The 26630-nt window shown below is 37.2% G+C and overlaps 1 protein-coding gene and 1 pseudogene across 4 annotated transcripts in view; one reads left to right on the forward strand and one right to left on the reverse strand.

The window, feature by feature from the left end:
* ZNF609 (zinc finger protein 609) overlaps positions 1-26630 on the reverse strand; it is a 193182-nt gene that overhangs the window by 122594 nt on the left and 43958 nt on the right. The gene's annotated exons all lie outside the window — the stretch shown is intronic.
* LOC110130425 (cystathionine gamma-lyase pseudogene) lies at positions 16307-17997 on the forward strand (annotated as a pseudogene).

The raw sequence follows: 26630 nt of genomic DNA on the forward strand, positions 1-26630 counted from the left end.
AAACCAGTCACAAATGTTGGTGAGGATGTAGAGAAATCAGAACCCTTGTGCATTGTTAGTATGAATATAAAAAATGATACAGCCATCATGGAAAGCAAAATAGAAATTCTCAAAAAATTAAACAGAGAATTACAATATGAATCAGTAATTCCACTTTTGGGTATTTATTCCAAAGAATTGAAAGCAGGGACTCAAGCTAATATCTGCACATACATATGATCACAGCAGCACTATTCACAGCAGCCAAAAGATGGAAGTAATCCAAGTGTCCATTAAAAGATGAATGTACAAGCAAAATATGATATATATATATATATATATATATGATGAAATATTATTCAGTCTTAAAAAGGAAGTAAATTCTGATACACGCTATAACATGAATGAACCTTGAGGACATTATGATATGTAAAAAAAGTGCTCAGTTACAAAAAAGTGTGATTTCACTTATATGAGGTACTGAAATTCATAGAGACAGAAAGTAGAATGGTAGTTGCCAAGGGCAGTGGAAGAGAAAAATTTGGAGTTATTTAATGGACATAGTTTTGCAAGGTGAAGAGAGTTCTGGAGATTGGGTGCACAAAAAAATGCATTTAACATGACTGATTTATACACTAAAAAATGGTTTAATTTTATGTTAGGGATGACTTACTACAATGTTTTTTTAATTAAAAAACAAAAACACCGAGTATAGACTCTGGAACTAAATTACCTGGCTTTGAATCTTGGCTCTGCCACTTCCTAGCTAAGTGACCCTGGGCAAATTACCTAACAGCTCTGTATCTTATGTCCTCAGCTACAGAGGGGATAGCATTAATATTAACAGTACTTATATCATTAACCTGCTGTGGTGATTAAATTAGCAAATATACGTGAACTTCTAGCAACAGTCCAAGCACTCAGTGAGTACCCAGTTTTAAGTGCTTGTTATAGTTATTAGACTCACCATCTTGAAAACATAATTTAATATGGAAGTCAGATCTACAGGCGAAATTGAGTTTCTCCAATGCAAAATTGGATAGAACAATTTGTGCGCTTGTATTCAAGGTTTCCAGGTGACCTCCTGATGTAATGCAGCACTACCATTTACACAGACTGAGGGAAGGTATCCATTATATCTTATTTTTTCATTAGGTTTCATTTACAGTTTTGAGTAGTTCAAGTAGTTTGTTTCCACAGATGTGCAGAGAACAATGTTCTAGGAATTTCTCTTCAGGGATTCTAACCAGTACTATTAACTGGGCACACTTACTAACATCTATTGATTCATCAATCTATAATGAAAAGCAAGGCTTAACAGCCATCTGATAAAGTTTTTGTTTTTATGGAATCTGATGTTTTACAATGCCCACAAGTAGAATTACTCAAAAGTAGCACCTTTTCTATTTCCTTTTCTTCACTGATCTCAAACATTTCTAAGCAAGATGGTGATCATTTCTAAGCAAGATGGCAAAACGAACAACTATGCAACTGTGTAACACTATGACCTTTGTTTCCTATTTTGTGTTTGTAGATGCTGAAAAAATTCAAACCTTTTGCTGTGAAAATGGATGTTTTGTGACAAGGGATTAGTGCAGGTTGCTTGGAACCATTTCTGAAAACTCCTTGCAAATAATACAATTAGGTTGGAGATGAAAACAAAGGGAATATGTATCTAAATTTGAGATTATCCTCATCAAAGGATCATTATTGACTGAATAACTAATTATAAACTAATATTTCTCCTAGTACTTGGTTTTTGGGATAAATCTGACAACTTTCCAGTTTTAATCAAGTAGTCTATAAAGGTCTTAAAAACAACATACTTCCTATATAACCAACCGACTTCCTATATTACCCCTACTCCCTTTCTCTACCTCATTTTTCTCCAAAGCCCTGTTCATTCTAAGTAGACCAAGAGGCAGATTTTCATGCTTAATATTTTACTGTGTATTTCTCAACAAGAAAGTAGTCAAAACAGGTTTTTTCATTTTTTTAAAAAACCATTTTGTTCTCTAGTGTATCCCAAGTACCAAAACAGTACCGAGTACCAGGTGGGCACTCACTCACTAAATATTAATATTTGTCTAATGAATGAATTGGTAAACAGCTTTACACATGGCCAGAGGAACCGCCAATATCAATGGATGTAACCTGGTTTTATGAAGTGCTTCTTTTGGGCCAGAGTCAAATTCCATTGTTCTTTAGAACACAGGGCCTTTATTCTAAATTTTCAAAAGCAAAAGAGCCTTCTTTATCATCTACTTTGCCAATTCTACATATCATTATTACAGCAACTCTATTTATCCACTTCATGTCCATAGTTCACACTTCAATTATGTCTTCCTAACATGCATGCAAGGGCCTCAAAAGATTTTCAAATATCCAGAAAATTAAACAAGCCAAAAATCCAGATTATGTTGAGCCTATCTTACTGCCTAAAGTTGAATAAGTAAGCATAATAGTAATACCATGATTGTGTATGTAGGAAGTCTAAAAACAAAAATACACACACAAAAAGAAAAAACTGCTAGAACTAAATGACTCTGATAGAAGGCCATATACAAAAATCACTTGCATTTCTGTGTACTAGCAACAAATAAATGAAAAATGAAATTAAAAACATACCATTTAGAACAGCATCAAACATTAAAATCACAATGAAATACTACTTCATATCCACTAGAATGCTACAATGAAAAGAGAGATATTAAGTTTTAGCAAAGATATGCAGGAATAGTACTCTCACACATTGCTGGCCACAGTATAAAATGGTGCCACCACTTAATCGTTTGCCTGTTTCTTATAAAGTTAAATTACACTTACCATATGACCCAGTTAATTCCATTCTTAGGTATTTATTCAAGAAAAATGAAACCCATAAAAAAGCAATTCACTTTATATAATTATAAAAGTCCAATACTAGAAATAACTCAAATTTCTTCAGTTAGTGAAAAAACAAATTTTGGTATATCTATACAATGAAATAATACTCAACAATAAGACAATAAGAGGAAAGAAACTGCTAATATATACAACAACAAGAACAAGTTTCAAAGATGTCATTCTGAGAGAAAGAAGCTGAACACACAAGAATAGATTCTATATGGTTCCTTACAGGCAAAAACTAATCTATAGAAACAGAAATCAGATTAGTGCTTGGTTGTGGGGAGGGGGCTGATTACAAAGGGAAACAAAGGAATTTTCTGAAGAAATTAAAATGGTCTACAACTTGGCTTGGGTGATGGTTAAACAGATGCAATCATTTGTCAAAAAACATTTGTCTGTATACTGAAATATATGATTTTTATTGTATGTATATTATACCTCAACAAACAATTTTTAAAAATCCTGGTTATCTGGATCCTTTTCTCACCATACCAGTCCTTTCCCCTTTCATCAAGCAGCTCTGGTTGCAAAGAATCAGCTGAAAGTACCTCTAGGAATGACGCAAAGGCTTTAAGAAATAAGTGGATTTCTAGTCTCACTTAATCCTGAAAGCAGCCAGTCTTAATCTCTTTTACCTGCTAATCAGAGTGGCAGAAACCACAGGTACAGAGGTCTCTCATAACAGGGAAATCACAACCTTCTGCAAGTCTTCAACATTTAGGCACCACCCTGAGATACCCAGCACAACACCTACAACTCGATGGGCCAACAGCAGAGAAAGCAGCACTGACTGGCAATCCGGAAACTGAAAAGCAACTGCCCTTAAATAAATCATGTACCTGCTTTATATTCCTAGCTCATTGCCTTCGTGCTAGACTGGTAAGAAGGGGTTTGTTTGCTGACAGCTTAGAGGATTTATGAAAAGGGATTAGTCCTGACATTGCTGTTGAGAAAACTGAGCAAAGTATGACAGTGACCCATAGCCTTGTAAAGGAGTTTCAGATGAGGCAGTAGAAGAAACCACACCTTCATTATAATCAAAAGAGAACGCTGCCTGCTATTTCAATATAAAAGAATGAAAATCAGCCTGAAAAGAGAACTTTCAACATTATTTGTCTAAAATTTACTTTAATCACATTCTGCATGAATCTGGATACCAGAAATCAGTAAACGTATAGAGCACACCAAATTATATTTCAGCAAGCCCCAAAGTGCTTTCAAATTCTTTGATTTCATTGGACTTTGGGTCTAATTAATATTACTTAAATGGGCTTAAAGCTCAAGTTGAAAACCTGTCTCCTTCATTGAAATTTTTTTCTTTTTAACATGAATGACATTCAGTCAATGAGCATTTATGGAGTAGCTACTTGGAACCAGATGATGAGTTAGGTAGTATGGAGCCTAAGATAAAGATACTACAACACCTGCCCTCAAACAAACTTACAGTCTCGGTGGAAAAGAGAATTAGATCTTATAATACAGTGTGATTATAACACACTGCTATAACACAAATAAATATGAAGTCTTGGAAAAAACCCTCCAGAGTAAAACTTCCACTGATTCGTGAAGCAGACACAGAAGTTATTTGATCAAAAATGGAAGAGACAAGTATTCTAGGCAGAGAAAAAAATTATATACAAAGGCACAACTGTATAAAACAATAGGAGGTATAAAACCCCACAGCATGTCTAGGGAACTGCAAGGATTTTGGCATGGCTAAAATAGAGGAGGAGTGGTAGAAGGTGAAACTAGGAAAAATCAGAGATGGGATTCTGAAGGACTGTAGGTCTTAGAGGAAAAGAGAGGATATTTTCAAGTGGACTTGAAAATTCACGACACTTCTGACTCTGGATAAGTGAAAAGTAGAGAATCTAGGACAATTCACTTTTTCAGATTCAACAACTGAATGGATATGCATTAAGTATCACCAAGATATAGAACACTACTAGACAATCAAGTTTAAGTAGAAAGATAAACTATTTTAGATATGTTGATTAAAATATAATGAGTACTAGACTATAGTGCATGAAATCTTTATAGGTGACAATATTTAAACTCTATTCAGAATTACAGGGCTGACATTCCATTAATGATGTGAAAAATAACAGAGAGGAATATTAAGTTAGGAATAACATTCTCATAGATATAAAAGCCTGAAATAGGTTATCATTTCTTCATCCATTTCTCAAAAAAACTACTTGTAAAACAATTCCAGTAAATTCTGGCAAAAATTATATTTTAAATTTTGCCCAAAGAGGCCTACAAATATCGTAAGGCAAGTTCGAAGTTTGAGGAAGGATAGCTTTAGACCATTTTTAAGCTTCCCTAGTCTCATATAGCATAGAAAATACATACTAGGGAATAAGTTCTGGGCTCACCTTTTTCAGGAGAGAGACAATCTAAAGAGAAGAAATAAACTGAAGAGAAAAAAAGTCACAGTTCACTAAATAGCAGAACCCAAAAGGCTAGGGCAAAGAGAAGAGAGTCCATCTGGATAACAACTCTCTTTCCATGAAATCAGTTATCATCCCAGAGTAATGCATTTACAGCGTTCCAATCTGCCAAGTATTCTCCTTCCAAAGAAATGCAGCTCCTTTCTACTTTTCCATATATCCTATTTGATAAAAAACAGGAAGGGGACAAAATTGGATTTTGTTTTGCGGCTAGACTTGAGTTTGTTTAATCTACATTTAACAAACATATCTGTCTTCATACAGATTAATGGCCTATTCTAGGTTATTATTCTAGGTTAGCCATCAACAATTGACAAAAGAAAAGGGGTAGTTAGCATCAGTGTTCTACTGCTTTACATTAGAATCTTTTTAAAAAAACATTTTAAAAAACTGAACCACAGTTAATTTACAATGTTCTGTTAGTTTCAGGTATACAGAAAAGTAATTCACACACACACACACACCCCCCTATTCTTTTTTCAGATTCTTTTCCATTATAGGTTGTTTGTTATATCACTATAAGACATTGAATACAGTCCCCTGTGCTATACAATAGGTCCTTGTTGTTTATCTATTTTGATATATAGCAGTACATAGCTGTTAACCCCAAACTCCTACTTTATTCCTCTCCCTGTCCTTTCTTTGGTAACCATAGATTTATTTTCTGCCCATGAGTCTATCTCTGTTTTGTAAATAAGTTCGTTTCATTTTTTTAGATTCCATATGTGATATAGATTCCATATAAGTGATATCATATGATATTTGTCTTTGTCTGACTTACTTCACTTAACATGATAATTTCTAGGTCCACCCATGTTGCTGCAAATGGCATTATTTCTTTCCTTTTTATGGCTGAGTAATATTCTGCATCTTCTTTATCGATTCATCAGTCAATGGACATTTCGGTTACTTCCACATCATGATTACTGTAAATAGTGCTGCTATGAACACTGGAGTCCATGTATCTTTTCGAATTAAGAGTTTTGTCTGGATATATGCCCAGGACTGGTATTGCAGCATCATATGGCAAGTCTATTTTTAGTTTTTTGAAGAACTTCCATACTGTTCTCTACAGTTACTGCTCCAATTTACAAAGTAAATTGTAAACAGGATCTCCTCTTTTAACCAGCCTTCTTCTCTCCAGCCTTCAAATCTGCATAAAGCCCTGCATATTCCTACCTCTCCAAGCACATACACTCTAAGGAAGAAAAGAAGATGAGGATGGGGGAAGATAAAAGAATTTTTCTGTAATGAGTTATAAGGCAAAGGAGAAACGCAGAGAGCTAACATCACAAACCAACTGGTAATAAAAATCTTCTCTTTGCAGACAAAATTGTAAAAGATTAAATTCTCTGGCCTCTGCCTATAGTCAGATTTACTAAAAAACACTGATAATCTAATAAACCAACCTATTAATATGAACTAAAGCAAAAGCCTTCATTTTGATATATTATAAATATCAAAAGCAGTATTTTGATGAAGAATCATCAAAATTTTCCAAAATTTAGAAATGTCAGTATGGTAATATCTTGTCTATGCTGACACATAGCTTAGATATCTAACAGTAGATCCTAACATAATGCTTAAATACCTCAATATTAGAAATAGTTCTTAGAGAAATATAACCCATCTGAAAAAAATTTTCATCTCCTACTATAACAAAGGAATATTAACCTAACCAGAACACTGCTCTAGAGTATCTCTCTCAATTAGGGTGATATCATCCCTGAGGAGACAAAAAAAAAAAAGGAGATATTGTAACAGTTTGTGTTCCACCAAAGCATCAATGTACAAAGAGACATAGGAATCTCTGGTATTAAAATTTCATGGGGAGGAAGGCAAGTAGGGAAAAAAGTATCGAAAAAGGCTCCTTAGGAAACAATCACGAAGAAAAAGGTTGAGAAATACTGTTTACAAACCTATTCCCCAAATGGCAAAACAGTAAATATTCTAAGCTTTGAAGACTGTACAGTCTGTCACTATTCAATTCTCCCACTGTAGCATGAAAATAGCCATAGATGACACATCAAAAGAGTAGGTATGGCTGTGTATCAATAAAATATTATTTATGGACAATCTGAATTTGAATTTCCTGTAATTTTCACATCACAAAATATTCTTGATTTTTTTCACCATTTAAAAATGCAAAAATCAAAACCCAAATGTCTATTAACTGATGAATAGATAAGATGTGATGTACCCACACTATGGAATACTATTTAGCAACAGGAAGAAAGTATTGAGACTATCATATAAATGACCCTTGAAAACATTATGCTAAGCGGAAGAAGCTAGTCTCAGAATATCACATACTTACTGTATAATTTCATTTATATGAAATGTCCAAAATAGGTAAACTTATATAGATAGAAAGTAGAGTAGTGGTTACCATGGGTTGTGGCTAAGGTAGGGTGGGAGTTGGCAAAACTGGGTCTGAATGCCAAATGACACTGCACTTCTTTTGGGGGTGATAAAATACTATAAAATTAGATAGTGGTAAACTATTCAATTCTGTGAATATATTAAAACCTTTTAATTGAATGTTCTAAATGGCTGAAGTTTATGTTATGTGAAATATATGCCAATAAAGCTGTTTTTTAAAAAAACGTTAAAATCATTCTTAGACTACAAAAACAGGTGTCTCTGATTTGGCCTGTAGTCTGCCAACCACTGTTGGAGATATAGCAGTTCAGTATCAGTCCTGGGTGTTCATTGGAAGGACTGATGCTGAAGCTGAAACTCCAGTACTTTGGCCACCTCATGCGAAGAGTTGACTCATTGGAGAAGACTTGATGCTGGGAGGGATTGGGGGCAGGAGGAGAAGGGGACGACAGAGGATGAGATGGCTGTATGGCATCACCGACTCGATGGACATGGGTTTGGGTAGACTCCGGGAGTTGGTGATGGACAGAGAGGCCTGGCGTGCTGTGATTCATGGGGTCGCAAAGAGTCGGACACGACTGAGCGACTGAACTGACTGACTGACTGAAACATGATCTTAAGGGAAGAAAATATAAACTAACATTTCAGATATCAGACATTCTGATTAAAGAAGAAAGATTTTTCGTGGTCCTATAGGAAAAGCAAATGCTACACATAGCCAATCTACCCTATGAACTGCTCTTCAGGTTACCATTCACACTCAATAAACCAGACCAGATACTCAAACTTCACAGGGTATCAGAATCATTAAGGGCTACGGGGCTTAAGACAGACAGGTTGCAAGGCCTCACTGCTAGAGCTTCCAAGATGGTAGCTCTGGGATGAAAATGGAAAACTGCATTTCTCACAGGCTTCCATATGATGGTGACATTGTTAATCTGGGGCCCACACTCTAAAACCATGGCCCTAAACTAATGGACTGTACTAGTGAAATATTTACTATTGTTATATTTCAGTCCTATACCAGATACAAACATTTAAGGAAAAGTGAAGATATACCTTCTTTTATTCACTCCAGTGGATCTTGATTTCTGACTCCTTAAAGCACTATAAAAAATATTTTTTTTTCAATGTGCAGTGTGGCTATATGTAATCATAAAACCTCTTCTTCCTTCCTTAAAACTGAAGCTCACTCTTCAGAAACCATCAGAACCCTAGGTATATTTTTTGGGGACACGGTACATAGACAAAGCTCTCAGTGTTTTCCACAGGCTTATTAATACTATTTTCAAAGATATTCTAGGCAGCAAAAGAAGGTGAAACAAAAAGAATCTAAACCAAAGAATCACTGAGAGCACAACCTAAGAAGAATCACGAAGAATCATGACTTTACCTACAGAAACAAGAGCCTAGGGACAAGACCCTGGAGCTAGGAAATAGGAAGCTCTACTGAACACCTTGCACCTTCTCACCTTCCTCCATCACCATTAAAAAGCAATACAGAAAAGGAAAAAAAAAAGCATAACAGAATAACCCATGCTGAAAAATTTCAAATAATTTATATAGCTACTCTGTCCTCAAGAAGGGTCAGCACTTGGACTTTTGACTCAAATGTGTGCTATACAGGGTGACTTTCGTCAAAAGACTACAGAAATGGGGAGGCAGGAGTAACTTTACTGTGGAAAAACCTGACAAACCCTATCTCAGCTAGGGGGAAAAGGTCATCATCAATAGTGATAAATCATGTAAACAGTACTACCTTTGAAGTAATGGGATGAAAATGTTACTTTACCGCTCTGGTCCTTCTCCAAATCTGTAACTCCAGTCTAATCTTCATGAAAAACATCAGATAAATATCAACTGAGGGGCATTCTATAAAATTTGACAAATTTTCAAGGTCATGAAAAATAAGGAAAATCTGAGAAACTTCCACAGCAGGAGGAATTAGAGGAGGAGACATAAAAAACTATACACAATGTGATCTCCTGGATGGGATCCTGGAACAGAAAAAGGACATTTGGCAAAAACTAATGAAATCTGAATAAAGTAAGAAAATTAGTTGATAATAATGTCTTAATACTTTTTCAATAAGAGCAATAAATGTACCATATAAATTATTACAGAAGATGTTAATAGTAAAGGAATCTGGGATATATAAGAACTGTAAATCCAAAAATGCTCTAAAAGGTAAAAAAAGAATCACTGAAAAAAAGGGACCCCAAAACATATTTGACCAAGGTATCTTAAACCTTTCATATAACAAAACAAAACAAACATCAGAACAACTGGACAATCCTAATGTCCATGATAACTCTGAGCCAAAAAAAATCTTAATTCTTCTCACAACTCCTACTAAGGAGCACTTAAAGGAAATAATTTATTACATCTTTAAAAAAAATTTTATAGAGCCCAATTATAAGCCAGACATTGGAGATACACAGATGAGTAAGAGTCCTGGTCCTTATCAAAAAGCTCACAGACTGGGATGGGGGAGGTTAGGGAATCAGACAAAAACAAAAATTACAATAGAATAAAACAAGTCAGTGCCATAACAAAGTGCAAAACAATCCTGGGAGCAAAGAAAAAGGATATTCACTTGCAATCTATTTGCTGGAGAAGAACAGGCCTCAATTAATCTTTACTTTTATCTGGACAAAGTCAACTATAAAATACATTAATATTTACTTAATCTCCAAAGAATACAAACAGCTCATGCAGCTCTATGCCAAAAAACAAACAACAACAACAACAAAAAAAACCAAAAAACAAACAAAAAATGGGCAGAAGATCTAAATAGACATTTATCTAGAAAAGACATACAGATGGCCAAAAAGCAAGTTGCTCAACATCACTAATAATCAGAGAAATGCAAATCAAAACTACAGTGAGCATCCTCATAGTGATCAGAATAACCATTATCAAAATGTCTATAAACAATAAATGCTGGAGAGGATGGGGAGAAAAGGGAATCCTCCTACACTGGTGGGAATGCTGGTGGGAATGTAAATTGGTACAACCATTATGGAGAATAGCATTGAGGTTCCTTAAAAAAATAAATCCAGAACTACCATATAATCCAGCAAACCCACTCCTGAGCATACATCCTGAGAAAAACATAATTTGAAAAGCTACATGTACCCCAACGTTCATTGCAGCAATATTTATAACAGCCAAGACACAGAGACAACCTAAATGTCCATCTGCAGAGGAATGGATAAAGAAGATGTGGTACATACACAACAGAATACTGCTTAACCATAAAAAAGAATGAAGCAATGTCATTTGCAGTAACGTGGATGGATCTAGAGATTTTCATATTAAGTGAAATAAATCAGACTGAGAAAGCCAAATATCATATTATATCACACATATGCAGAACCTAATTTTAAAAAATGATGTAAATGAACTTATTTACAAAATGGAAAAAGACTCACAGATTTTGAAAACAAACCTATGGTTACCAAAGAGGAAATGTCAGGGGAAGGATATTGGGGGAAGGGATAAATTAGGAGCTAGGGATTAACATAAACACACAACTATAAACAGAATAGATAACCAAGAAGGATCTATACAATAGATTCACAGGGAACTCAACTCAATATGCTGTAATAACTTATATGGGAAAATAATGTGAAAAAGAAAAAAAATTCCTTTTTTTAATGCATATGTGTATATGCATAACTGAATCACCATGCTGTACACCCAAGACTAACACAACATTGTAAATCAACTATACTCCAGTAAAATTAAATACATTTACTGGATGAAGAAAGAGAAAGCTCCAATGTGCTCCCTGAGGCTTAGGATAACTGATGAACCAACAGATTACTTAATTTCTTGATAAGAAATTTTAGGGAGTATGAGCTTCAAAAAGAAATCATGTATCAAACACCTTTTTTTAAAGTTTAAGAGAGAGAGAGAGAAAGAGAAAGAAACAGTGAAATCTCCCTGTCCTCAAAAAACTTTCAAGTGAACTTGAAAACAAGAAATTCTGAAAAAGTAAATGTCTACGTATTTTTCCATAGGGAGGGAGACTTGTAACACTCATATACAGTCATGAGAAGTGCTAATAGTGAAAGCACAAACTTACCTAGCTTCCTTAATATATAGCCCTAACCATTACCCTCTACCTATTCCTAACATCCCCTTCCCTATTTCACCTAGTTTGAACCAGGGATGACAACAATTCAAAAGTTCTCAGTGATGATAATTAACAATACAGGTATAAGACTTGTAACTCTCTAAACATTTCTTCTTTCTATCCAAATTCTACCCACTATGTGAGTCCCACTTTCTCTATAAGTCAGTTTCCTCATGCCCTTCCACTGATCTTTCCTTTCCTTATAATCTGTGTTATATAAGCTATCAATTTCCTGCTAAACATAGATCTACTATCTCATGAGTTTTTTCTCTCAAAAAGATGAGCTTCTTTGATATACACTGCGGTTTCCACTCTCAAAATTCAACTACTTACTGTATCTCTCATGGTTGCTCACAGAAACTAACTGTGGCTGATCTGAGCAAATGATGCAAATGGGTAACTCACAGAACTCCCCAGAAAGTCTGAAGAGCAAATCTCAGAAAACAAGTAGGCACAGGAAGAGGCTATACAACCAGAACCATTTACAAAATCATGTCACACTATCAGTCTGGTAAGGACACTGCTGCTGCCACCAGTGAACCAGTGGTACAACTAGATATCGGATGGTGCTGTCACCATTACTATAAACAACCTTCCACTACTCCTTGGGATCAGGGACTGATGGGAAACACCAGGGATGACATATTCAGCTGGGGGGACTTGGGTCAGGTCTCAAACCCTTATTGCTAACAAAGCTAGCAGAGTAAGCATGTGGCATTTTCTGATTTTACAGTAGACACTGGACTTATAAGGTGAGGAAATCCCCCCAATGGCCGGAGGTTCAGATAATTGGTAGCACTAAAAAAGGACAAATGTCATTATATGTATGAATTATTTCATCTTCTGAAGTATTAAATGCATATTTATATAAAATAATACTTTCTAAACAAAAGCATAGTATCTTAGGAGAAAGTAAAAATTATGTTTAATCAAAATAACACAAGTGTTACAAAAATAAGTAACAGCAACTATTTTATATATGGATGATGATACTTGACCTTTCTTAGTAACCTAAATCTAAATATCAGTACTGTCAACCAGTCAAAACAGCAGCATTTACACCCAACAGAAGCATAGGGACAAACAATTCTGTACTAAAATGGAGAAGGGAATTCTCTGGCGGTCCAGTGGTTAGGATTCCACGCTCTCACTGCCAAGAGCCTGGGCTCAATTCCTGGTCAGGGAACTAAGATCCCCGCATGTCACGCAGCAAGGCCAAAACAAACAAAAGCGGAGAAAACAGATCTGATAAATAAAAAAGTCTAGCAGGTCTCTCACGATTTTATCTATCATTTTAAAAAACTTGCATGTCAGATACTGGAGATACAGAAAGATGCTTCGAATCTAATAATAGAAAAAGACATGAAAACAACTGAATGTAATACAATGTTATGTTACTAAATACTGTCATGAGACGTTCAAAGGAAAGATGCCAGGGTAGGGGACACAAAGTCAGAAAAGGTTTCTTGAAGAGGTATTCTTAAGCATCTTGAATGATGAGGTGGCTAGCACAGGAAAAAAAAAAAAAGCAGGGAGAGAAGAAGAAATAAAATTAAAATACCGCTCTAACACAAGAAAGCCCTAGTTCAACTTATCGCTCCAAACACTGTTTTAAACGGAGGTGAAAATAAGTTTATACAAATGCATATCAAAAACAAAAGAGATGTCAGTCAAGCTGGAACATCGGGATTTATTTCCCTAAGAACAAATGCTAAAATGTGGTAGACTGCAAAAAAAAAAAAAAAAAAAAAGGTTAAACACTATTTCCCTCCCTAACCCCACCCACTTGCAATTCTCTCATCAAGAGACGGAATTCGGCTTCTTTCCCACTTTAATCTGTGCTGTCCCTGTGACTTCCTTCGGCTAACAGAAACTGAGGAAGCAAAGCACTGCCAGCTCTCTATCTGTGCACTTTTCAAGAGGCTTGGGACACATTTCACACTTCCTCTTGGAGAGGGGGATAACTACCAAGTGAATAACTCCCAGACAGCCTGCTACAGAATATAAAACCAACAGAGAAGGTGGCTCAGTTGTCCCAGCCAAGGTAAGACAAGTCTGGCCCAGATCACCACTTGGGTGGTAAACAAATAATGTATAATGTATAATGATAATGCAATGGCTTATTACATTATTATAAAAACTATTTCTCCCTCAAACTAAATTTATAAAGTCAATGTAATTCCAATCAATAGCTGAACTGAATTTGGGGAAGAATAAAAAAATTTGAAAGCTAATCTGAAAAGACAAAGTATTAGCACAACTTTTTCCTGTTACAATAGTCTAACTCTTACATGGCCCTATGTTTTCCATTAAAAGACCTTTACCTACAATATTGTAAAGTAATCAGCCTCCAACTAATAAATGGAAAAAAAAATAAAAGAACTTTACATATTGCTTTTACTCTTTACAATAATCTACTAATGTATATAATATCATAAGCCTCATTTTATAGATGATACTAAGGCCTAGAGAATTTCAATGACTCGTACTAAGTCATTTAGCTAGTAAAGGTGTAAATATCAACAGCATTCAACTTGGCAAGTTGAACCCCCATGTTAAATTCTTAAGTCAAGCTGTGCCTCCTCCTAGACACTAGTTGTCTCATAGGCCTACAAGAGATTATGAAAAGTGAGGTATGATAATGTAATAGATGACTAGACAGACTAAGAAAGCCCAGAAACAGACCAAATACATATAACAACTTAGATTATGATATAGATGGCATCTCGAATCAATGAATAACAATCAGTAAATAATGAGAGCAACTGACTCTTCAACTGGATTTTAAAACACAAATATTAGATTCCTATAGGATACCTAAATAAAATACTGGATGGTTTAAAAAACTTAAAGAAAAAAACAAAACAAAAAAGGTTAATATTGTTATAACCTTGGATGAGGAAGTTCTTTTTAAATTAGACAAGAAATTCAGGAGTCATTAAAAAAAACCTTTCAGATTTCATAATATATAAACTTTCATTAAGTAAAAAACATATGTAAGTAAACAAAAAGATTGACAGACATCAATTCTCCCCTTAGCATAATTCTTATCAAAATCCTACCAAGGTTCTCTGTAGATGCAGATAAACTAAAGGCCCTGGCCTTTCCATATAAATAACTAAAACAATCTCGACAAAGAAAAATAAAGTGGGAGGAATCACTGACCCTAACTGAAGGCAGAAGACATTCAGAGACATTTCACTGAAGACGTTATGTGATGACAAACAAGTACACCAAAAAACTTCAACACTGTTAGTCACTAGGAAGATGCAAATTAAAATCACAATGAAACATCACTACACATTTATCAGAATGACTAAGGTAAAACTAGTGCTAATAATGACAAGGATGGGGGAGGGCGGAGATCTCTCATCCATTGCTGGCAAGAATGTGAAATGGTACAGCTACTCTGGAAAAAATAACTCGGCAGTTTCTTAAAACATTAAACACAGAATTACCATATGACCCAGCAATTGCACTATTGGGCATTTATCCCAGAGAAATGAAAACTTATGTTTGCAAAAGCCTGTATATGAACATTCACCACAGTTTTTCCCATTGTAACCCCAAAGTGGAAATGGTCCAGGGCTTCGTTGGTGGCTCAGTTGCTAAAGAATCCTCCTGCAATGCAGGAGACCTGGGTTCGATCCCTGGGTTGGGAAGATCCCCTGGAGGAGGGCATGGCAACTTACTCCAGTATTCTTGCCTGGAGAATCCCTATGAACAGAGGAGCTTGGCAGGTTGCAGTCCATTGGGTCACAGAGTCAGACATGACTGAGCAACTAACACAGCACAGCACAGGCAACAGTCCAAATGTCCTTCAACAGGTGACTGGTTAAACTGTGGCACACACACACCCATACCACAGAAACTCAGCAATAAAAAGGAATGAAGTACTGATACACACAACAACCGTGATGAATCCTGAGAGAATTACACTGACTGTGGTGGTGGGCTGGGTCAGAATCTTGACAGTGGTGGATAAACAAACCTACACATACAGTAAGACTGCAGAGAAACAAGCAAAACCAAACAAATGTGAGCAAGATTGATGGATTGTATCAATGTCATTATCTTGGTTGATATTATACTATATTTTTGCAAAATGTTACTACTGGAGGAAAATGGGTAAAGTGTACAAGGAAATCTTTGTATTATTTCTTTTAACTACATGTGACTAAATAATTATCTCAATTAAAATGTCAATTAAAAACAAAAGACAGAGACTTCCCTGGTGGTCCAGTGGCTGAGAATTCATCTTCCAATGCAGCGGACACAAGTTCAATCCCTAGTCAGGGAACTAAGATCCCATATGCTGTGGGGCAACTAAGCCCGCAAACCCCAACTACTGAACCCATGAAACCTAAAGCCAACATGCCCGCAAAGAAAGATCCCAGGTGCTGCAACTAAGACCTGATGCAGCCAGTAAATAAATATTTTTTAAAAACACAAATGAGGCTCTAGTGCACTCGCGGCTGAATCCCCCTGCCATTCCTCCCATTCACCTGATTCTTCTGTCTTTTTCAAGTTCTGACGTATCAGTTTCAGAGTTTTATCTTCCTCGCTCTTTTACTCTTTCCTTTCTTCGCAGCTCAGCATGCAGGAAAAAGAAGCCTCCCCACACGGATTCCTGCCTAGGTTCCAGCATTTCGCTACGCAGGCCATCCACGTGGGCCAAGAACCGGAGCAATGGACCTCCCAGGCTGTGGTGCCCCCCATCTTGCTGTCCACCACGTTCAAGCAAGGGGCTCCTGGCCAGCACTCGGGTTTTGAGTATAGCCGTTCTGGAAATCCCACCCGGAATTGCTTGGAAAAAGCAGTGGCGGCACTGGATGGGGCCAAGTACAGTTTGGCCTTTGCTTCAGGTTTAGCAGCCACTGTGACTATTACCCATCTCTTAAAAGCAGGAGACCAAATTATTTGTATGGATGATGTGTATGGAGGTACAAACAGGTACTTCAGGCAGGTGGCAACTGAATTTGGATTAAAGATTTCTTTTGTAGATTGTTCCAAAACCAAATTGCTAGAGGCAGCTATTACACCAGAAACCAAGCTTGTTTGGATTGAAACCCCCACAAACCCTAGCTTGAAGATGATTGACATTGAAGCCTGTGCACATACGGTCCATAAACATGGAGACATCATCTTGGTTGTGGATAACACTTTTATGTCAGCATATTTCCAGCGGCCTTTGTCACTGGGAGCTGATATTTGTATGTATTCAGCAACAAAATACATGAATGGCCACAGTGATGTTGTAATGGGCTTAGTGTCGCTGAATTCTGAGAGCCTTCATGATAGGCTCCGTTTCTTGCAAAATTCTCTTGGAGCAGTTCCATCTCCTATTGACTGTTACCTCTGCAATCGAGGTCTGAAGACTCTACAAGTCCGCATGGAGAAGCATTTCGAAAATGGAATGGCAGTTGCTCAGTTTTTGGAGTCGAATCCTCAGGTGGAAAAGGTTATTTATCCTGGGCTGCCTTCTCATCCTCAGCATGAGCTAGCCAAGCGTCAGTGCACAGGTTGCCCGGGGATGATCACCTTTTATATCAAGGGCTCTCTTCAACATGCTGAAACTTTCCTCAAGAACCTAAAGCTATTTACTCTGGCTGAGAGCTTGGGAGGATATGAAAGTCTTGCTGAGCTTCCGGCAATCATGACCCATGCATCAGTGCCTAAGAGCGACAGAGAAGTCCTTGGAATTAGTGATACACTTATTCGGCTCTCGGTGGGCTTAGAGGATAAACAAGACCTACTGGATGATCTAGATCAAGCTTTGAAGGCAGCTCACCCTCCAAATGCAAGCTGCAACTAGCATCCCAGAACTGCTGTTGGTGATTGCTTCCTGAGACGATCAAATCTGAATAATTGAATGGATCATTAATGAGCCTCCACAGAATTTTCAAATGAGAATTTTAAGGCACCTCATTACCTTTCACAAATGTATTCTTCTTGGATCATCCCTGTTAAAAAAATCTCCTCTTTCCTTTATTGTAATTGACAGGTCAATTCTGTTCAGATCTTTTTATTAATTTTGATATACATGTGCCTCTGAAGGAGGTGAGATTTGTGCTGCTATTGGGGATTGTGTTCTTTTTTTCAAGTTTAAGATTTATATTGATCATGTTTACAATATAATGGTAATGCATTTTTGATGTTTTCTGAGGAATTTAAATTATTGAATAAATGTTCTTAAGTCAAAAAAAACAAAAACAAAAAAACAAAAAACACAAATGATGGAGAAGGAAATGGCAACCCACTCCAGTATTCTTGCCTGGAAAAGTCCATGGACAGAAGAGCCTGGCGGGCTGCAGTCCATGGGATTACATGACTGAGCATGTGTGCACGAGGGTGAAGGGAGATGGGTTGGTAGCAATGAAGTGGTAGAACTAAAAAAAAAAAAGAAAAAAACCCCCACAAATGACAGAGAAGAAAATAGCTATAATAAATATAGTAGACAAAAACACATTAAAACTACACTGAAGGATTTTCTAAAAGATTAACTCACAAGGAAGGGAAGAGGAGGAGACAGTTAACATTCTGGAATCTAGAAACCAAATAAAAGTACTGTAACAGACTAAGTCAACATAAGAATGATGACTACTAATCCTGCAAGAGAGAAAACTTTCAACTATACCTATCACCATCACAGAAGTTTATCTCCAAGAGCTCAGGAACTGGTGGTGCCAGATAAACTCAAGCTGGGAGTGGTAGCCTGGAGATTTAGTCTGAATAAGGCTGGTTGAAAATTATTTCACAAACAATTATATCCTTAATCCTTCTTCTCACTCAGATACCCTCCCCAACTAAGAAGCCTAGAGATTTATTCTCTGGAAAGTGTCAAACAGAGAATCTCTGGACTAGAGCACTTCAGGCATAGGGGAGGGCACAAGGAACATCTAATATAAGGGGGGTTAAATGTGGACCTAAGCAAACTGAATGCTGAAGGCCGAGGCCCCACTTCTCTCTTTTCACTTGGACAAAGAAAGCTGGCAGAAACTCCTTACCTTGCAGGAGGATTAGAAGAGGTTTTTCTAAGGAATCTGATGAACTCAAGAGGAAAGACCTAGAGATATTGAAATTTAGGGTTTGCCAACTTAATAACCGTCTCACTGTGAAGTTCACTATAATATGCTCTGCTGATGCACTCAGCTTCCAATCATTGAGTGTTCCATCTCAAAGATGTTTAAAACATGAGCAGACACCCAAGGACTATCAAATATCTGAGGAAAACCTCTTACAAAAAAGATAAGAGATCAAAAACCAGCACTTCATAAATGAGTCAACTGAGGCTTATATCAGCTAAAAATGAGATTAGTATTCACCACACTGCACAGCCCATCCACATGTTTAACAAATATTTAATGGGGCAAGTACTATGAGAGGTGCTTGGGAAACATGGGTGAATAGAGCTTACAGTCTAAGATAGAGTCAGACAATAAACATTATAATAATGTACACATTTTGTACATTGGAAGGTGATACATACTTTGAGAAAAAATAATGAGACTGGGTAAAGGAGTCAGGAGCAGGCAGTGCGGAGGCAGTTGCAAATTTAAAACAGAGTGACGTGAGTAAAAACTGGGGAGATGAAGGTGTTGATAATGCTGCTGTCTGTGAATTCTAGAAGCTGAAACTTTCAGTGTGAGAGCCCGAAACACACCTGAGATGTTCAAAGGAAAAGCTGGAGGGGAATTGAGAGAGGGGGGAAATAGGAGATAAGGTCATAGAGGCAAGGCAGGGATAAGTACAGACCATGCATGGCATTATGGACCACCAGATTTAACAGGATGAAACAAAGGGTCAATGGAGGGTTCTGAGGAAAGAAATGATAGTGACTGACAAGCTTTAATAGAATAACTATGGCTGATGTGCTGAGATTGCATGGAAGCAAGGGACATCAGTTAAAAGGCAAGACAGAATAGAGTATCCCAGAATTTTAGAACTGAGAGAAGTATTGGAAATATCTTTCACCAAGTTTTTCATTTTAAAGATAAGGAAACCAAGGCCTAGGAAGTTAAACGAGTTTTCCAAAGTCATATACAGTAAGTCCTCTACATACAAACCTTCAAGTTATGAACTTTCAAACAAACGAATGTGCCTTGTATGCTAGCTGCTGTACTGTACTACTGTACTTTTCAAGGAACTGTACTGCAAGATTTAAAATATTTTAGTTTTTGTGTTTGTTTTCCATGTATTATTTCTATGACAAGTATTATAAACCCAGTGCTGCTGCTGCTGCTGCTAAGTCGCTTCAGTCGTGTCCGACTCTGTGCGACCCCACAGACGGCAGCCCACCAGGCTCCTCCATCCCTGGAATTCTCCAGGCAAGAACACTGGAGTGGGCTGCCATTTCCTTCTCCAATGCATGAAAGGGAAAAGGGAAAGTGAAGCCGCTCAGTCGTGTCTGACTCTTAGCGACCCCATGGACTGCAGTCCACCAGGCTCCTCCGTCCATGGGGTTTTCCAGGCAGAGCACTGGAGTGGGGTGCCATTGCCTTCTCCAAACCTAGTGCAGCACAGTACTATATAGCTGAATGTGTTAGCTGGGTACCTAAGGTAACTCTGTTGGACTGATGAACAAATTGGACTTATGAATGCGCTCTGGGAACGGAACTTGTTTGAATGTAGGGGACTTACTGTATTAGACTCTGGAATAATACACTTTGCATTTGTGTAGCCTTTTCAGTGCTTTTAGGTTTATCATCTGATCCCGTGCTCAACAATCCTCTGGGCAGTTCACTGGGTAGGTGATAACTGTCATCCATTCACAAGATAGTTGACCAAAATTAGGAACTATGTCTAGAATATCCTCTCTCAGTACTAAATATAAAGCTATTAACTGTCTATACAGGGAGTGAGTCTGCAATCATGCAATCATGCTAGTAACATCACAAAGTGGTAACTAATTCAGACCTTCAAGGAATAGAAATGACTTACTTTTACATGGCCTAATCCTGTGGTTCTACAGCACAGCCAAGACTACCAAATGTTGCCCCTGCATATTAGGTGGTGTGATGTTCATTACAAATTAGGAAAGAGAGTCAATAATTCTGCGGCAAATGGGAAACAGCAATTTTGTTCCCCAAGATACTATGTACTCAGACCTCTTCCTCTCCTCTTTCTTCCCCACCCAGTCTCACCCTGCAAGATCTTTTGCAGATTAGAAAGTAGCTGATAAACAACTAATTCCCATAGGATAGTTCTTGATAACATAGCAAGGTATTATCTCTCTCCAGGGGTATGTACTTTAATAGGAAACTCAAAACCTTTAAATCCCAAAGGAACTGCAGTCAAGTTGGCAGGGAATGTTAAAAGACCCTCCTAACATTTCATCAAATCACAGTAAATAAACTCAAATTCAACAATTGTTTATTGATGATCTATCACACTATCATAAAAATAAGGCATGATTCTTGCTCAGTGGAAGAAGACAACACAGAAAATATTTAGCTTTTTTTTAACTGAATGTCTGCTATACAATAGACACTAAACTAACTGCTTTTAACATGCAATTTGAAACAAGTATTATATTGTATTTAATGTTCAATATATCATGGCCAGGATTACTATAATCACTACCTTCATAACTGCATTTAGTCTTTACTTCTGCTCTATGAAGTAATTATTAGTTTTACTTTAAGATAGGAAACTGAGGCTTAGAGAGTGTGTGTATGTATTAGTCGTTCAGTCGTGTCCAACTCTTTGCAATCCTATGGTAGCCTGCCAGGCTGCTCTGTCCATGGAATTCTCCAGGCAAGAAGACTAGAGTGGATCGCCATTCCCTTCTCCAAAGGATCTTCCTGACCCAGGGATCGAGCCTGGATTTTCTGCGTTGCAGGCAGATTCTGAGCCACCATGGAAGCAGAGGCTTAGAGAAGCTGCCTAATACGCTACTAACTAGCTAGGATTCAAACTCTAGTCTGTATGATTTTTTCAACGGATGTTATTAATAGCTATACAATATTCAAACTCTCCATAACATTAACAGAAAGATGTTTAATTTCACCTTGAAGCCTGAGGACTTGGCTAATAAGAATATGCCAAAAAGAAGTGACATTCAAGCTGGGTCCTGAATGACAATTAACCTACCAAGTGGGAATCAAAGGGGGTAAGAGTAGAGCTTGGTTTAGGTAAAAAATGAAAAATGTCTGAACAAAAAGGCGGCAATGAGTACAGAAAAGAGGGGACATAACAAGAGACACATAGGAGAGGGTCTCTCCAAGGGTCTCTGTGATACACCAGGTGTGAGCAGACAGGAAAAGGTAAGGGTGACTCAGGGGTTTTTAGTTTGGGCAAAAGGAAGGAAATAATCCCACTACTGAAACTGAGTAAGCATGAGGTGGGCTTTAGGGACAATTCTGCTTTGGACATTGTGAGTTTGAATTATATTTGGGACAACCAAGTAAGGAAATGTTAGGCAGCTGGAAACCATGGCCAAACTTTAGAAAGAGGTCAGGGCAGAGGACAAGGTTAGAGGTCCTTGCTGTGATTACAGTAGTTTAAAAAATGAGAGTATAAGATTGACATGTATGCTATCTGCTTACAAGGCCAGTCTTAACACCAAAGCCATACTGAACTCTGAAAATAAGCAGGGTCTTAACACATGTCCACAAATGAACATATGCCCAACACCTCTATCTTTAGAGAGAAAAACTGAGGTTGTTGGCACAGAGTATAAGAGGTTATATCCGAGGACAATGACTTCAGTCGTTTTACCAGTCAAATATGTATAGGGCAAACCAGATGTTTAATAAATATCTAATGAAAAGAAAGCATTAATGAAGGGAGCACAGAGAATAAACCAAAATGTCCTAAGTTATATAGTTCAAGTGGTAGAATGGGCACTAGAATTCAGGTGCTCTCAATCTTTTATACTTTACATTACACAGGTTTCTCCAAATACACACACCGCCCCCCACCTACCTCAAGGACTATTTGTTATAAAAAATAAAGTTCCGTGGTGGCCTAGTGGTTAGGATTCCAGGCTTTTACTGCTGTGGCCAGGTTCAATCCCTGGTAGGGGAACTGAGTTCCTATAAGCATGGAGCAGTTAAAATTTTTTAAAATTTTAAAAATAAAAATACTCCTAAATCTCAAGTGTATAAATGTTCCCTTCAAAATTCCATTTTAGGGGCTTCCCTGGTGGTCCAGTGGTTAAGAATCCACCTTGCAATGCAAGGGACACCGGTTCAATTCATGCTCTGGGAAGACCCTACATGGTGGCATACAGCATCAAGCCCGTGCGCCACAACTCCCGAGTTCCAGCTCTAGAGCCTGTGAGCCACAACTACTGAGCCCACTCGCTGCAACTACTGAAGTCCAAATGCCTTGAGCCTGTGCTCCACAACAAGAGGAGCCACCGCAACGAGAAGTCCTTGAAGTCACCACAGCTAGAGAAAGCCCACATGCAGCAACGAAGATCCACCACAGCCACAGAATTAAATAAATAAATAAAGCTAAAAGAGCCTCAGTGTCCATCAACAGATGAATGGATAAAGAAGATGTGGTACATATATACAATGGAATACTACTCAGCCATTAAAAAGGATGACATTGCCATTTGCAGCAACATGGATGGACCTAGAGATTATCATAGTAAGTGATATAAAGACAAATATCATGATATTACTTATATACAGAAAGTAAAAAAAAAAAAAAAGACCCAAATGAACTTATTTACAAAACAGAAACAGACTCACAGACTTAAGAGAATTTATGGTTACCAGCAGGGAAGGGAGGCAGAGAGGGACAGATTGGGAGCTTGGGATTGATGTGTACACACTGCTTTATTTGAAATAGATAGCCAACAAGGACCTACTATATAGCTTAAGAGAACTTTGCCTAATATTTTGTAATAACCTAAATGGGGAAAGAATTTGAAAAAGAAAAACAAAACAAATTGCATCAAAAGAATAAAATACTTAAGAATAAATTTAACAAAAGTGTAATACTTGTACTCTTAAAACCACAAAACATCACTGAAATAAATTAAACATCTAAATAAATGGAAAAATATCCCATGTTCATGAACTGGAAAACTGTTAAGACTGCAATACTCTGTAAATTATGTGACAGATTCAATTCAATATAAAATCCTAGTTAGCTTTGTTTGTTTGTTTGTTTGTTTGTGGAAATCAACAAGCTGATTCTACAATTCCTATGGCAACACAAGGAAGTCAGAATCCAAAAACTCTTAAAAAGAACAGTTAAAAAATTCACAACTCCTGGTTTCAAAGCTTACTATACAGTTATAGTAATTGGGAATTCCCTGGTGGTCCAGTGGTTGGGAATCTGCCTTGCAATGCAGGGGATGCAGGTTCAATCCCTGGTCGGAGAACTAACTCCCATATGCCATGGGGCAACTAAGCCTGCACACCACATATACTGAGCCCACACACTGGAGTCCCAAGGCCACACACCAAACAGAAGATCCACGTCACACAACAGAAACCCCGAGTGTGCCACAACCAAGACCCCACAGGGCCAAATAAATAAATAAAGTTTACAAAAACAAAAACAAAAAAACTTATGGTCATCAAGATGGTAATACTGGTATAAGGATAGACACAGAGATTTGTGGAAACCCAATACATTTATGGTCAGTTAGTTCTCTTCAAGAGTGTCAAGACAATCCAATAGGGAAAAAAACAACCTTTACAACAAATGGTGGTGGGAAAACTGGATATTCACATGTAAAAGAATAAGCCTGGACCCTTACCTCACACCATGTACAAAAATTAACTCAAAATGGATCATAGATCAAACTGTAAAAACTAAAATCATAAAACAGAGAACAAAGCATAGACATAAATCTTCATGACAGTGATTTAAAATATGACACCTTGGGAGTTCCCTGGTGATCCAGGGGTTAGTACATGATGCTTTCACTGCTGTTGCGCCAGTTCAATCCCTGGTCAGGGGAACTAAAACCCTGCAAGCCCCAAGGCAGAGAAAAATAAATAAACAAATAAAATATGACACCAAAAAGTACAAGGAACTAAAGGAAAAAAAGATGAACTCAACTCTCTCAAAATTTAAAACTTCTGTGCTTCAGAGAACACTATCAAGAAACCGAGAAGATAGTTTACAGAAACGGCAGAAAATTTTGCCTATTATATATTTATTAAGAGACTAGACTGGTATCCAGAATAAAGACAGACTTGCAACTCTGCAATAAAAAGACAAACAACTCAATTAAACATATGGGCAAAACAAAACAAAATTTTAGAGAAAAAAAAATGAACAAAGAATTTGAATAGACATTATCTCCAAAGAAGATATATGTAGCCAATATGCACATGAAGTGATAAGCTGCACATGAAGGGAAATGTCAATCAAAACCACAATGAGACACCACTCCACACTCACTAAGATAGCTATTATCAAAAAATGGACAATCAAAAGTGCTGGTGAGGATGTGGAGACATGGGACTCTCCATACATTGCTGGTAGAAATGGAAAATTGGTGCAGTTGCTTTAGAAAAAAGGTGGCAATCCCTCTAAAAGTTAAATATCACATGATCTAGGAATTCTGCTCATAGGTATATTCCCAAGAGAAATGAATACATGTCTATACAAAAACATACACAAATGTTCATAGCAACATTATTCATAATAGCCCCAAAGTATAAACAATCCAAATGTCAATCAGTGATGAATGGACAAACAAATGTGACATATCCATATAATAGAACATTATTCAGCTATAAGAAGAAATGAAGTACTGATACATGGTACAACATGGATGAACCTTGAGAACATTATGCTAAGGGAAAGGAGCCAGACACAAAAAGGCCACGTGCTGTGGGATTCCACTTACAGGAAATGTTCAGAATAGGCAACTCCATTGAGATAGAAAGTAGACTAGTTGTCAACAGGGGGTGGGGGAAAGGGAGGATGGCTCTGTGTGTGTGTGTGTGTGTGAGAGAGAGACAGAGACTGCTAACTGGGGCGATGAAAATATTCTGGAATTAAGAAATGGTAATGGCCGCACCATCATTTTTTGTGACTATAAAACCACTGAGTTAAACACTTAAAAAAAGGAAATGTGACCTTAATTTTTAAAAATATGTACAAGGGGTAAAAATCTCCATCTATAACCTGTTCAGTTCACAGCTTGCCCCCAAATTTTCCAGCCATCTATTAGTCACTAACAAAATCATTTTCCCCGGCAGACTAATTCACCATCACTAATTTAAAAAACAAACAACCAGCCTTCTAGAGACAATCACAGATGAAGATAAAAACTTGGCTTGAGACAAGTTACAAAAACTTTTGAACTAATAATCTCTACCAGTTTCACAACATTAAAGAAATTCTTCTGTGAAGAAAATAAATATGGTAGAATTAAACATGATTTTCCTCTTCTTCCTTTTACCTTCTGCATTTTCCAAATTCTTTATAATAAAGCACTTAATGCTTTTATTTTTTAAAACTTTTTTTTTTTTAAAGCATTAGTAGTGGACAAATAGAAAATAATCTCAAAGAAACCTAAAACCCAATGGAGAGGTTGCTGTAATTCACAAGGTCAAGATTCTCCCACTTGCCAAGTAGACAGTTTGCCCTGAGGGCATCAGAGATAACAATGCTTGTACTTTGCCCCAATCTTCTCACTGACAAAATAGGCTTTTGTCTAGAGTCACCAGATGCCTCAGCCAGTCCCTTGCCAAGTGCCAGAGGCTCAGAGCCTAGATAACACAGCTGAAGTTTGGTACTCCTTACAAGGATTAAGAAACAATCCCCAGCCCACAACTCTATTGAGCAAGCTTTGGCAGCTGCCAGGG

This window comes from Odocoileus virginianus, chromosome 6 (genome assembly GCF_023699985.2).
Source record: "Odocoileus virginianus isolate 20LAN1187 ecotype Illinois chromosome 6, Ovbor_1.2, whole genome shotgun sequence".
Classification (NCBI taxonomy): Eukaryota; Metazoa; Chordata; class Mammalia; order Artiodactyla; family Cervidae; genus Odocoileus; species Odocoileus virginianus.